Source organism: Lutjanus erythropterus, chromosome 19 (genome assembly GCF_056507025.1).
Source record: "Lutjanus erythropterus isolate fLutEry1 chromosome 19, fLutEry1.hap2, whole genome shotgun sequence".
In the NCBI taxonomy this organism is placed as follows: Eukaryota; Metazoa; Chordata; class Actinopteri; order Lutjaniformes; family Lutjanidae; genus Lutjanus; species Lutjanus erythropterus.
This window is the reverse complement of record NC_139335.1, coordinates 9,706,958-9,720,795: the sequence shown is the minus strand read 5'-3', so window position 1 is coordinate 9,720,795 and position 13,838 is coordinate 9,706,958. Positions and strand designations below refer to the sequence as shown.

Below are 13,838 nucleotides of genomic sequence, written 5' to 3'. Positions count from 1 at the left end.
ATAGTGGAAATAAAAAAACAGGAGGCATTGGGTGATTGGGTGCATGATTATCTTTTTTTAAAAAAGGTGGTTGCATATACATACATATATATGGAGGCCCAGATGAATAGGGAGAAAATATTACTGAAACATTTCTAATGTTTTTGTATCTGTTCTTAGCACATTATCTGAACATTATATCTGTTGTCATCTGCACCCTTAATTCTCATGCACTACAGGTCTTATGACTCATGTGAATTCTGTTACATACTAATCACTTGCCATTTGGGCTTGTGACTCCAGTTTTGACTTGTAATAAAATTACTGCTCAAACATTAGCATTCTCTTCAGAGTCACATATTGTAAGATGTCAATCACAAAGTAACAGCAGTTATAAAGGCCATATTTAGCTCTAATTAGCTGCATATGTGGGTTGCAATTATGTCTATTATTCATTTTCTTTGGTCCAAAAAGGATCAAAACACAGTGTGATCTGGTGATTGTGCTAAAAGGTTTTATCTTTTGTGGTAGTCAAGCAAACAGGGATGCTGAATGAATAATTGCACTGTGCAGTCCAGACTGCAGCTGCTCTTCATTGATTGTAGAAGAGACGCTACAACAATAGAGGACCAACACATCTTACATATTGTTTAATGCCATCTTGATGCAGTTCTTTGGTGCACACGTGAGTCTGAACGGTACTGATCTCACCTGCCGAGGGATAACATGCAGAAGGGTTTTCATGAATTAAATCTAACAGGCTCGGCGTGAATGTGACATCAGGTGTGAAGGAACAAGGATGACAATGTGCCAGGATGATGTCTTTATCGTTTATTGGATGTAGGTGATTATTTTGAGTGGAAATGCTGTTTTTATGTTTTAATATATGTTAGAGCCTAAGAATCATAAAAAAAGATCAGATGGTGTAGTACTCTATTTACTATCTATCACTTTAATGACTGACAGCTACTTTAAGGAAGCCCTGGTACTCTCTCTTTGAGAATTCACATAAATGGGCATACATGTACTTCCCCAAACATACTCCCCCTCTCTATCAAACACACACTCTTCCTCTCGCTCTCAGTGAAGAGACAGGACACCAATCACATTAATTGGTTCCTTGGGGAAATATAAAATCCAAAGAGTAGGTCTGCAAAGTCCAGGGCCCTCAAAGTCAACCAAAGAAGGAAATTTATTTAAGATTGTGAGATGTCAGTCCATCAAATTAAAGCCATTTTATACAGCAGACTTTGTATCCTGTGTTTTTCGCTGCGAGCTGCACATCTTTTGTTTCGATAATTATATTAGATTTCAGTGCAGTTACAAATAGTGTTAGAAGATGGAGCTGATTAGATCCCTGATTGGTAATGCGGCATGATTAGGCAGTTTGCAGTTTCCTACCAATTATGAAATTTAAACCAACAGCCTTTAAAAGATGACAGATGCTCCGTGAATAAAGCCCTTCCCACATGCCACGCTGAGGGCAAATGCTTTTCATCAAACGGTGAGAAAATTCTTTGAGGCCAATCGGTGCCAAAAGTCACATCATGATAATCAATACATGGCTCTCCTCTCTATGAATGTTAAGTCAGTGCTTGTAAACAACTGATCCACTAATGAAGCACTGCGGAAATTAAACTGTTCAATGACTTCTGCAAACACCTGCAAATATGAAGCACTAAATGTTTTTTTTTCTTTCTCTTCAACATTGCAGCTATTCATTTGAAATATTTTCATCCTTTTAATGTTAATTCATAGTTTATCCTGGCATGCGCCATGGAAAGAGTTTTTCAGATCGATTTTGCCCACCCTCCCTGAATCATTCATTGAACCACTAATGCAAATAAAACAACTCTGGAGACTTCTTATTCAGTTAGTAAAGGTAACTAATCTTCCTAAGTAAGATTTCATTTTAAGTCAGGCACAACATGACAGCAAAGACAAGACAGGATGGAGGCGTTTTTGCTTCTGTTTCCTGCTTGTAAACAGTAACACTGCTTCCAGGTACGTGTCCCATTTCTGTCTTATTCTCCAAAATGAATCTTTAAACCAACAGCTACACTTGTTTCTGATTATGTTAGAAAGACCGCCTGTCAATCACGATCCACGCGAGCCTGCACGAAAAAATAAACTTCTTGGTTTGTTTGACTAGATTATTCCGCCTGCTACAGCTTGTGAAGTTCAGCAGTGAATATAGCTTGGTTTCACACAATTAAAGCTTAAAATTGGCGTATGTTAAAACTCGGATTTAAAACCACAGTCGTAATCTGTACATTATCCTCTGTTTATCCTGTGTAATAAACAAAATCATGTTAACAGCTAAATATTATCAAGCCTACAGTCTTATGAGACAATTAGCTCTTGGACACACACATGTAAAAGCCTCTGTGACCAAAAAAAACATCACTTTGTGGTCCTTTTGTCTCCTTGTGGTAATTTTGTGTCTCTTGTAGTTGTTTGTCCATTACTTTGTGATTGTTTTGCAACACGTTGTAATTGTTTTGGGTCTACTCCTAGTCACTTTGTGGTCCTTTTGGACCTATTTGTAGTCATTTTCTGAAATTTGTCATTTTGACTCTCTTTATGTTCATTTTAATTCTCTTTATAGTTGTTTTCTGTCTATTTGTAATAATTTTGCGTCTCTTTGTGGTTGTTTCATGTCTGTTTTGTGTCTATAGATGTTTTGTGTGTTTTTGTTCTCTTTGTGGGTCTATTTGTAATCATTTTACGCCATCTGTAGTCAGTTTGAGTCTCTTTGTGGTCATTTTAATTCTCTTTTCATTTGTTTCCTGTCCCTTTGTGGTTGTTTTGGGTCTTTCTGTGGTCAGTTTGTGCCGCTTTGTGGCCATTTTACATAATTTTCAATCATTTTAAGTCTCTTTGCGGTCATTTTAGTTCTCTTTGTACTCGTTTCTTGTCTCTTCCTGTTTTGCGTCTCTTTGTTATCGCTTTGGGTCTCTTCACGGTTGTTAGCCAGAATTGTCCTTTTCACCATTCAGAAACAAACTCAAAGACCTCTGCCCCTCAGAGTCAACTCAAAGTGTTGTTTGATAATGCCTCCACTTTTTAACTCAGGGGATTGATTGGGGAGCTGTTTTTGCTCCGTGCTCCCAATTGCCCCTCGCCGACTGAGCAAACATTTCTTTAAGTGTACAATCATCTGAAGTGAAAGCCAAGCAATCAGATGATCAGTCTAGGACTCATCTACACTTTGATGTTGTGTGAAGGTCATCCCTTAATCTTCCTTCACACCGCAGCCAAGCACATTGTCGTACAAACGTCTGATGGATGATTTTGAGCAAGCCGATTGCTTCCCGTTGAGTCAATTCTATAGAAGCCATACCGGGGACATGCTGCAACGCTTGTGAGTGCTTGATGGCTGATGGGCGACCCCAGTGTGCGAAATACCCGTCAATATTCGGGGGGGTCCCCATCTCCCGATTGTTGCGCAATACCGATCTAAATTTTCTCAATATGCAGTAGGTCTATAACATTACAATATTTCATGGATGCAAGCCAAGACAATCAGTCTATAGCCTACGTGACAGCACACAGGCACACACTTAACAATTTTTGATGATCCCATATTCGCAAAGCAACACTGACATAGGAGGTTGCATTGGCTAAAGTTGTATGGATGCACGTTGTTTTATAACAAGGAGAGGCAAAGTTGTGCATTACAATGCAGACACAACAACAATTGACACCAATCTGGCGCATTTACAAGAGCAATTGACTGAATAAATGTCAGGTATAGCCTATCAGCACGCGATCAGTGCACTTGCAAATGAGAGCCTGCAGTATGACCGATCGTGTGACATAATTTAACCATCCATCTACAGCAAATATGACAGTGCTAGCAGCAGTAGCAGCTAACGTTACCCCAGCACCTGCTGCGTCTTCAGAGCACTCGGCCTCAACTTCACCTTGTTCTTCTGTGGAGTCACTGGGTGGTAGAGGATTCTCTGTTCTGGTAGCGAGTGGGCCCACTTTGCTACCTGCACCAGCATCTTCATCTCTGAGTGCCACCTATTTGAACGTGAACCCAAAGTGTGCCAGTGATACACTCTGGTTTAGCTTTCGCTTGCTTGCCATTTTTAGTATGACCAGTATGACTTCTCAACGTTACGTCTTTCTTCTGTTTGGTGCGCACATGGCTAATTTGCATACACACACAGGACTGGCTGGCTTCGTTTGGCAAAAAATATTTGTGAGTATTTCTTTTTTTAAATTGAGCTTAAAAAAACATTTTAGTGACCATTAGTGACAATAAAATATTTCTTTTGACAAAATTTGAGACCCCCTTCAAATTTTGCTTTTGAGGCTTTCGTTGGTCTCATGGGTTAATCGGGGGGGTCGGACCCCCCTGGACCCCCCCGTATTTCGCACACTGGGCGACCCCCACAAATACCCAGCTGACCAAAGTAACAAGGTCAACATCAAACAGTGTTCCTCTGATCACAGAGGACTGAGGAGGACACAGAGACTAAATCTAACAGTATTAACATTGTTTGCATCGTTCTTAATATTATTATTATTTTCTTAGAAACCAACTTGAGAGAGAAGCTTTCATGTGGATCATAGTTTAAGTCACCAATAGCAACTGCCATGACCGAGTCTCCTGGAAACTGCTATATGTGACGTTTGTGAGCATGCTGCAGATAGACCACAGGTGACAGAGCACTAATAGTCTGTATATGACATATGCTTTAATGTCAGTTTTATGTTTAAATCCATTCATTGCGAATCAATTCTTTCTATCTTTGTTTAAGGTGTTGAATGTTAATTTGTCTGCTGTTCCCAATAGAAAAGGTATGTTTTAATAAAGATTGCAGGGACATACATGGCTTTCAAGTAGGCTTCCAAAAACATGCAAGAGTCTCAGTCCTGACTGCATCACTGTCTTGCTAATAATGACATTAAAGACCACCCACAGCGTCATATTGCAATTATACAACAGGATACCAATAAAATAATGTATTCATATTGTAAGAAAACTTAAAAATAATTTTAAAAAATGCTAGTGTTATTTCCTTGAAAACACACGGGAGCGGACTAATAACTGGAAAACAAGTCTGACCTTTTGTAAGAAACTAGCAACAGAGACCATTTCTAGTCCCTGTTGAGTCAGTCAGCCAACTTCAGCAAACTTTAAAGCTTTAGGGATTGTGGGCTTTCCCAAACTGAATAAATACCACACATACAAACACAAAACTGTTTTGCCAGCTCAATCTTGTTGTGACTCAGATATCCGCTGACAAAAAAAATGCATTTTGTCATTGACAGATTCTGCTACTACATCAGCAAACTCCACCTGTAGTACTTGCTGAACAGAGTTGTGTGATCCTAACATTTCCAAAACCTGCAGAGCATAAAGTCCAAAAGTCAAAATGTGTAGGAAAAAGACAGATATTCCATATTTGGTGGTGTTTAATCTCTCTATAACAACATGTTCACCGTGGTCACAAAACTGCCTGCTCTCCGGCTTGTCACACACAAGGGAAGCTGAGCCTGAATTAAAGGGGCGGTGTAGCAGCAATAACAGCACCATAAATTATATTCATTAAAGAAAGTTGATTTAATTATTCTCTAAATGTTACTTTTACAGCTGCTAGAAATAGTCTGCACAGACCCACTGTGGTTCATGATTTACTGTCATGAATAAAAGTGTTTGTTTTTTTAAAAAAAACTCATTACAACAGTGATGAGCATGGTGTGCTAAATGTCTAATTGACCAATCAGATTTCTTGTTACTGGAACTACCTCTTGTATAATCAATATGTTTTTTTGTTTGTTTGTTTTTTGTTTTTTTTATCAGGCAACTGATAAATTTTAGGTTATCAGGATAAAATCAGGACACTTTAAGAAAAAAAAAGAATAAGTTGACACTAAATACAGGATTATTGTCCTTGTTATTTAAAATTATCCAGTTTTATAAGAACATTTTACTCAAGTATTATACTTAAGAACAAATATGTGGTACCTTACTTGGGTATTTTTATTTGAGGCTATTTTCTACTTCTACACCATTATATTTCATTTGGAAATATGGCACAGTATTTTTTACTCCCCTGCATTTATTTGACAGGGGTTTCTTAACAACATAAAATTTTACAAGAAAAAAATTATGATGAATAAGTATTGAACATTTTTATAGATTAAACTAAATCTAAAAATATTAGCTACAAAAGTAACATGCTGCTTACACACCTGTAACAATAATACAGTGATGTAATATATGACAGGAAAACACTTCAATCTGCTATTTGTGTACTTTTACTTGTACTGGTGATTTTCACAGTGTGCTCTTGCTACTTTTACATAACTTTTCTTTTCCTTGTATTGTATCATTGATTCTTTGTGACACATTAATTCTGATTCACAGTGAGGAATAATGCCACACAAGTGATTGTGGGTGATCATTTCCACTTCCTGCAATAACAGCCTCTTGACTCAGCGTGCAGCTGTTGTAACAGAAGGCTTTTATCTCACAACAATCCCAGCATCTGTTTTACTATTGAAGTTCTGGATCTTTGCTGCCTGAAAGATGGCAGCGAAACAAAACTCAAATTCCCCTCTTTTTATTTCCAGGACTTTAAAGGGTTCAGTTATTATAGGACAATCGCAACTCCCGGGACTAGTTTGAGCAGCGCTGAGGCATTAAACTCAGGACCAAAAGCTTGCAATATCACAGAGTACGGATTCACAAAGTCAAGCTTCAGTCAATGGGACTGCTTTAAAGACCAGCTGAGAAGGGCAGGTTGTAAATAATAGGGTAACTGACTCATCAATAATTTCATCAGCCGTCTAGCCTTTCCAACCCGCGGATGACCTTGTTTGTTGTACTGTGGGGATCAAAGGTCAGTTTTGTGAGGAAATAATTAAATAAAAGGTCTTTTGATAGCTACTGATTGACAGAGTGTGCAAGCTGCCAGAACACTTTCAATGCAACTCTGCATCTCAACTTAAAAGCCTTTAAACACTTCTGTCATGATGGTGTGGAGCTTTTAAGTTTTGGCAAACAAGCGACTTTGCTTACCTAAGCACATGTGCCATGATTAAAGAGTGCAACATGTTCCTAAGTGTCTGTGCGGTAGCTGCTCACAGGCTTGAATAGAGTTACTTCATTTTTAATCAGTAGTAATAGCTGAATCTACAGATTGTCAGTGAGAAAGTGGAGATTGTTGCCATAGAAACTGCTTCCAAACTTGGAGCAAACATACTAGCATCTACTTATAAAAATGTGCCAGTATTCACACCATTAGCAGGCCACAGTGTACCATAACACTCACATTGGAGAGCGTTGCTGCATACTTGACTTACTGTTCATTGACACTATCTGAGGCTTTAATATGATGCAAATTATTCAAAGAGCCTGATTTCTACACAGTCACCCTAATGAAGTCTTGAAAAGGCCTTGGTGTAAGTGCTTTACACAATGACTTGCATAAGGGAGCTTGAAACAACTAATGTGATAAATTAATTAAGACTTACTGTTTGTAAGGAATCCCACTGAGTCACTGGTGTTTCTATCTTTATGACTGATTAAACAATGCAGTTGTTTGAAAAAAAAAAAAAATGTCCCTTACAGAGAAGATTGATTGCAGAGCAACAAAGCGAGGCAGAACACTGGACTTTCAAAGCAATAACTGAACCGAGCCACATCATCTGGAAAAAATCACTATATTTGGTGTGCCCAGAGCAATGAAGTCAGTGTTGCACTGTGCCAAGTTTTGAGAGTGCTGTTACCAAATACTACAGATCATGATTCAGATCGGATGCAAGACCTTTCTTGGCAGTGTTCTTGCTGCTTACAGCAGCGAATCAGAAACATATCAATATTTACCTGGATTTGTGCCATGCTTAGAGCTGATGTCTCTGAACAACAGCCAGATGAATAACATTGAGTGGATTTAACTTTTTTTTTCTCCCAACAGCTGAGGAAATCACAGACAAACGCCTCGGTAGCATGACCACTTTTGCAAACATACTTTTTTAATGATTATTATCCAGGCCGACAGCTGGCAAGAAAAGTGGTCCATCCCCAGCTGCAGAGCATTAATCTGACGCTCCACCTGTTGTCTCTTCACTCTCGCCCTCCATTGCTCATTAAACAGCGCTGCCTTTCAGGCCGAATCAGCTCAGCCTGGTGATCACCCACTGTGAGACCAGAGCACAGAGAGAGAAGGGATCTGGGGTGCCAGATTGTCAAGCCTGTGAGGTGTTATTCCTCAAATAAATATGGAGATTATGTGTAAAGCCTGTGTGCCAATTATGCTTTCCCACTTCTTTAGTAAGACCACTTGGAATCAGTGCGAAGCTATGTACAATGAATAAAATGTACAGTTGCGGTCTCTTGTGGTTTGATGAAAATGTGCAATATGAAATGAACAGCACCTTGAGAAAAGCATGAGGGGAGGTTTTTTAAGTGGATTCTTGTCTGTACAGAGCAGGAGGTGGATTGTGCTTCCACTGTTAAAGGCTCTACAGTCAAACCGTTTGGGACAATAAGTGTTTTGTATGTGAAGACAAACTCTGCCCTTTCCTTCAGGCATACAAAATGCCCATTTCACACTCGCATTCTTTTAGTTTATGTGCCCCAACATCAAGGTGGTGGTGTCTTGATAGAATAAAATATTCTTTTATTTCATCCCCAGGTTGCTGCTAAAAACTGGGTTTATGTCACATGACATATGTCTCTCAAGAGGGATGTAAGCCTGTAAAACCTTTTACTGCGTGCTAGAACACTGAATATTCAAGGGATTTTACCACACATAGGATCATTGCATATTCAAACATGTGTCACGTTCTTCTGCCATTGTGGCTCACAGACAAGCTCTATGCTTTAAGTTTCTCGGGTTGAGTCTTAAAGATTTTAATAGCCACGTCCTGCAGAGACACAGATGATATCTTTCTTTTATGAATGCAGTCTACGAATACAGAGTCCCCCATATTTAAATAATGCACACTGACAATCTGAGGAAACAACAATAGAACAACTGATTACATGTTAATGATTACTGATTTAACGTTTCATGTTGCACCTCTGAAGTCTGACCTTCCCAGAATCACTGACTACATTCACATGCACAAATATTTTCTGAAAAAGACAATATTCCTAATAAGATGTTTACATGGCTAATGAAAAAAAAATAAATAAATGGGCAAGAGGATGTGTTTCGCAAACCCCAACTGAGACACATATTCCACACATTTCACAAAACAGACAGTTCAGCACAGCAGAGGAGGATGAAGAGAATGTTAAACTTTAATTTTCTTTAATCTTTTTTTAATATCATTTTAAAAAATCTAAGAATAAAGTGAATGTGCAGAAAAACAATTCATAATGTATCACCTTCATTTTTTGGAATGGGTTGTTGGATGGGGCCTGCTGTCAGCTTTGAGGCGACAGTAAAAGAAGAAAAATCAAATTTTGGATGCTCTCCATAACCTGTCTGAATTTAGATTCTGCCCATCCGCTTTGGGCAAAATACAGGTGCCAAAGGTTTTCACATTTACAAACCTGCTGCCAAAACCGCTGGCAAATTCCACATAAAAACAAAATGCTAAAGCATGTTTGCATCTGCTGCGATCTGTTACACACTGATAACACTTAAAATTTAGTGGATAAACCATCAAATAAACGAGGCTCGATAAGATTAGAAAAATTTCAAAGAGATGATAGAAATACGTTGACATCTTTACATGCTGTACAGCAGTTTCTGCTGGTGTGGTTATGACTTATAGGTTTTTGCTGTTCCATGTGCATGGTTTCAGTAATGCATGTCTGAATTATAGTGTGTCCTCTCCATACTGTGGGCTATATATAGGCTCAACGTACGTAAATACTACGTCATAGAGGAAGTATGAAATCAGTACAGGTCCTCGTCCCAATTTGTTTTGCTTGTTGAATATTTGACTGGAATATTGCCCTTGAATCAGGAGGTTGATTGATTGTAGATTGGAAAAGCAATTCATGGTCGACTATGTAAGTGAGTGACTTCCTTGTTATTCTGCAGTGACATAGGAAAATAAAGATCTTGCATATGGCCACTTCAGCTTTGAATCCAGAGGCTCCTTGAGTCGTATGGCCTCCCTCTTAAGTTGTTCATTACAGTTACTATATCAACAACCAGGAAAAAACAGAGATGGCTGTCTAATGGTCAAAGTGGAGTTCAGAGAGCTGATGAATACCAAAGCCTCACTGTGTCAGGGCAGGAAATAACCTGCAAATGAAGAATGGAGCAGAGTGCTCACCTCATAATATAATGCATCCAGATCTCTGCCCACTGGCACTAGCTGTAGAGGATTTTCATCAGTGAAATACACCTAATAAAATGCAGTGACATTGCATGGCACAGGCAAAGAAGATGCAGTGATGCACATAAAAAAAACAAGGACTCCAGCCTACTGATTTGATATAGAAAGAGAAGGACCTTTATGACCTGGGAACCCTCCACCCTGGAGCTGGAAAATAATGAAGTACAAATACTTCATTACTGTACTTAGGTAGAGTTTTCAGGCATCTTACTTGAGCATTTAACTTTTTACTTTTACTACCTACATTTTAACACAAATATCTGTAATTTTCAAAAGAGGCTTTTTACTTAATGCATTTGAGGGGAATAATTGATTGCTTTTATTTTGTATCATTGCATGCTGCCTTTCCAACATCAAGACTACTAACACATACAAAATATGATTCCTTGTATTCATCAGTACATATCATGCATGTAAGGCATAACAAGACAAAAATGTAAAAGATGTAACGAGACAAAGACAATGTAAAAGTTGCAACAAGACAAAAACAACAAAAGACATGAGACAAAAAAAAGACAAAAATGATGTAGCAAGAAGTAACAGTGCTTCTACTATTACCAAAGACATCTGTGCTTCTACTTGAGTAAAGAATTTGTGTACTTTCGTCACCTCTGCTCCCTCCAGAGTACACCTCACTAAAAGAATAGGCCACAAGTAGATGGTCTCAGAGAGACGAACATTTTCTAAAAGTAGACATTCAGTACATTACAGTACGGCGATGTGGATCAGCTCCCCTCCAGGGAAAATGAGAAGTGTTTAAGGGAAATACTGCATAAGTAAGAGATGTTCTACAGTGTGAATGTAAGGACAGCAAATATTACTGCCTGTACCATTAAAATAGAAGAACACCACTTGGGCCCTTCAACAACCTCAGAGTGCTCAGTGGAGTGCCGGATGAACTGCAGGAATAAGCCTGAGCAGTGAATATTACTACAGTATATACTGTATGTTTTATTCGAGGACAGGGCCTCCCTTGAGGGCCAGAGCGCCTATTAGCCCTGCGGGCGTGCCTGTTCAGACTTCAGTCCTATCCGCCGCAGGCACAGTCCCTCTGTCAATTCCTCTGTGTTGTGCCTCCAGTCCCTCCTCCAGGGAAGTTTTCAAAGACGTACATCTGTTCTGTCACAGTAATGCCAGTCGTATCATGGTGATAAAGTTGTTGTGAGTGTTTTTTTTTTTATTTGAAAATAATGAAAAGAAGCATCACTATGATGATTAGTTTAATTGCAAAAAATATGAATTTGAGTTGAGCAACTGGCCTTATTCATGTTGGAGCAATAAGGTTTCTGTATTAATGAATAATAAACTTTCCAACATTAATTATGCATTTTGGTAATAGCATCATTCTCTCCAGTAATGGGAATAAACATTTTCCTGGAAATGTGTGTGAGACAACCCTTCAATACAGCATGTAATGCAAAAAAATGAGGTTTAATATGATTACATTAATCACGGCGTAAAAGAGGTTGAAATTTCAATTAATTTTCCTCGATAGACTTCTAAGATGTGAGCCTGATTTAAAAGTATAATCCATCTTGACCGGCGTATAAATCCACATCAGAGGGAGTGGATAGATCCGCAAGAAAAAGTGCACACTGTAGTGAATGCTGGGCTCTGCTCCCTGTTATTAGAGGTTCAGGCTTGACTAACTGTATCCTTTTCTGTCTAATCTGATTTGCACAGCTAAATGCTTATGTCTAGTGCTACGTGCCAGAGTCACTGTACTTTTAATTAAAAATGTTAGCTCTTTCACTTTTCATTATTCGTGCTGTTCAAGGATTTGCAGTATTCCCATTTGGTTGATCTGATTTGATTACATAGATACACAGTGTAAATGAATGGCTGGACTGAAGAGACGTTGATGCTTACATCTAGAAAACAGACAACACACTGCCCAGGTACAAGCACTGTACTCTCAATACTTAAAAAAATACTAAACACCGGCAAAAATGGTAAGCATTTTATTCAATTTAAAGCACATTCTCCTATCCAACATCTTTCTAAGATCTGCAGAAGTGCTACTTTAAGACTAAGTGGTCCGACTTATGGGACTATGTTACAGAACACATATAGTTCAAAGCATACTTATCTCTTCCACATTAGATGCCACTCTGTGTGAAAGCTGCTTGATGGAAGCGCTAAAAAAAATGTATCGCAAAGCGTAAATCTTTTATGCGGAGTGTTCAAAGCGATGACACTGCACAGCTTCTATCATACAAGCACAGGATGTTTCAGTTGTTAAAAATGAAATATAGCCTAAAGTATAACATTCACTGGTGACCAGCATGTACATGAAAGCTTTTATGTTTTTTTTTTTTTGTTTTTTTTCTTGTGTGTGTGTGTGTCTGAATACATCAGTGAGTAAAAGCTGACAGATTTGAGTTGGGTTCTACAGGCATTCTGGCTGTCATCAGTGCAGTTCAGACTGCAGCCAGGGTTTTGGTCTAGAGGTGGGTGGGGTTCTAAAGTTTGATGGTACCTCCCGTATGGGGAGACTTTTTTAGTTTGGCTGACATTCTATTTCATAAAAGCTGAAATGTCTGTGAAAATGAACTCTCTGATACGAAGTGACTTTGTCCTCTTGTCCCAGCTTGCATCAGAAGTTTTTCTTTTTCACCAGAAAAAGTGAGCAAACTTTGGAGTTTTGTCCAACAGTCTGCAGCAGAGCCACCCAGTCAGGGTCCTGCAGGCCCTTTCTTGTGGCCTACCGCGACAAGCAAATTGACAAATTGTATTTCAGATTAAGAATGTAAATTTTTAATTTAATGTAATTTCGCATGACATCAGCATTTATTTTTGGCCTATGTCCCTCATCCAGATTAACCTTTGACCCTTCACAGGAAAAAGTTTAGACACCTCTTGTCCACTATGCAGTGTGTGACTATAGATGATTTGCTGGGCTTTGTCAAGTGTGGCCCTCATAAATATTTCACCTATGAACTGTAAACAATTTTATGAACCACAAACATAAGATGTAGAGCAATCATTTTTGAGAAGTTTATTCCCAACACTTTCTAAACGGGACTGAAGAGGTCCATTAGACTTTTGGGTCAGTTACTTATTACAGACAACTGGCCCCTGAAAATGTACTCACTGGGTTTAATGGACCTGTTTGGGCTGTAGAGAAAATATTAAAGATTCAGTTTCATATGCTGCTCATTGTGCTCATATAATAATATAGTATTGGAGAGCCCAAGACAATGTTTGTATCTTTTCAATTTTTCTTTTCTCATAAATTTAATATGAAGTAATTAAAGGCATCAGTAATCCCTGTGAAAGGAAATTTAATAAGATTAAGATTTTTTGTTAAACTATCACGTACAGAGCGCAACATTTACTATCAAACCATTAATCTGCTTAAAAATTGTATTTGGCAACCTCTGCAATGCATTTTCTATTATCATCTCTGGTTTTTGTGTTTCATCTTTATCCTTATTTCACAATCCCCGCAACATGAATAGTGGAAACATCCTCTAATTTAAATTAAGCATCTTTCATAACAAAATGACACGCTCTCTTTCTTCCATGTACTTTTCTAT

The 13,838-nt window shown here is 38.4% G+C and overlaps 1 protein-coding gene across 1 annotated transcript in view; it reads left to right on the top strand.

The window, feature by feature from the left end:
- Nucleotides 1–13,838, top strand: part of elfn1a (extracellular leucine-rich repeat and fibronectin type III domain containing 1a) — a 90,983-nt gene that overhangs the window by 6,715 nt on the left and 70,430 nt on the right. The window lies entirely within an intron of this gene.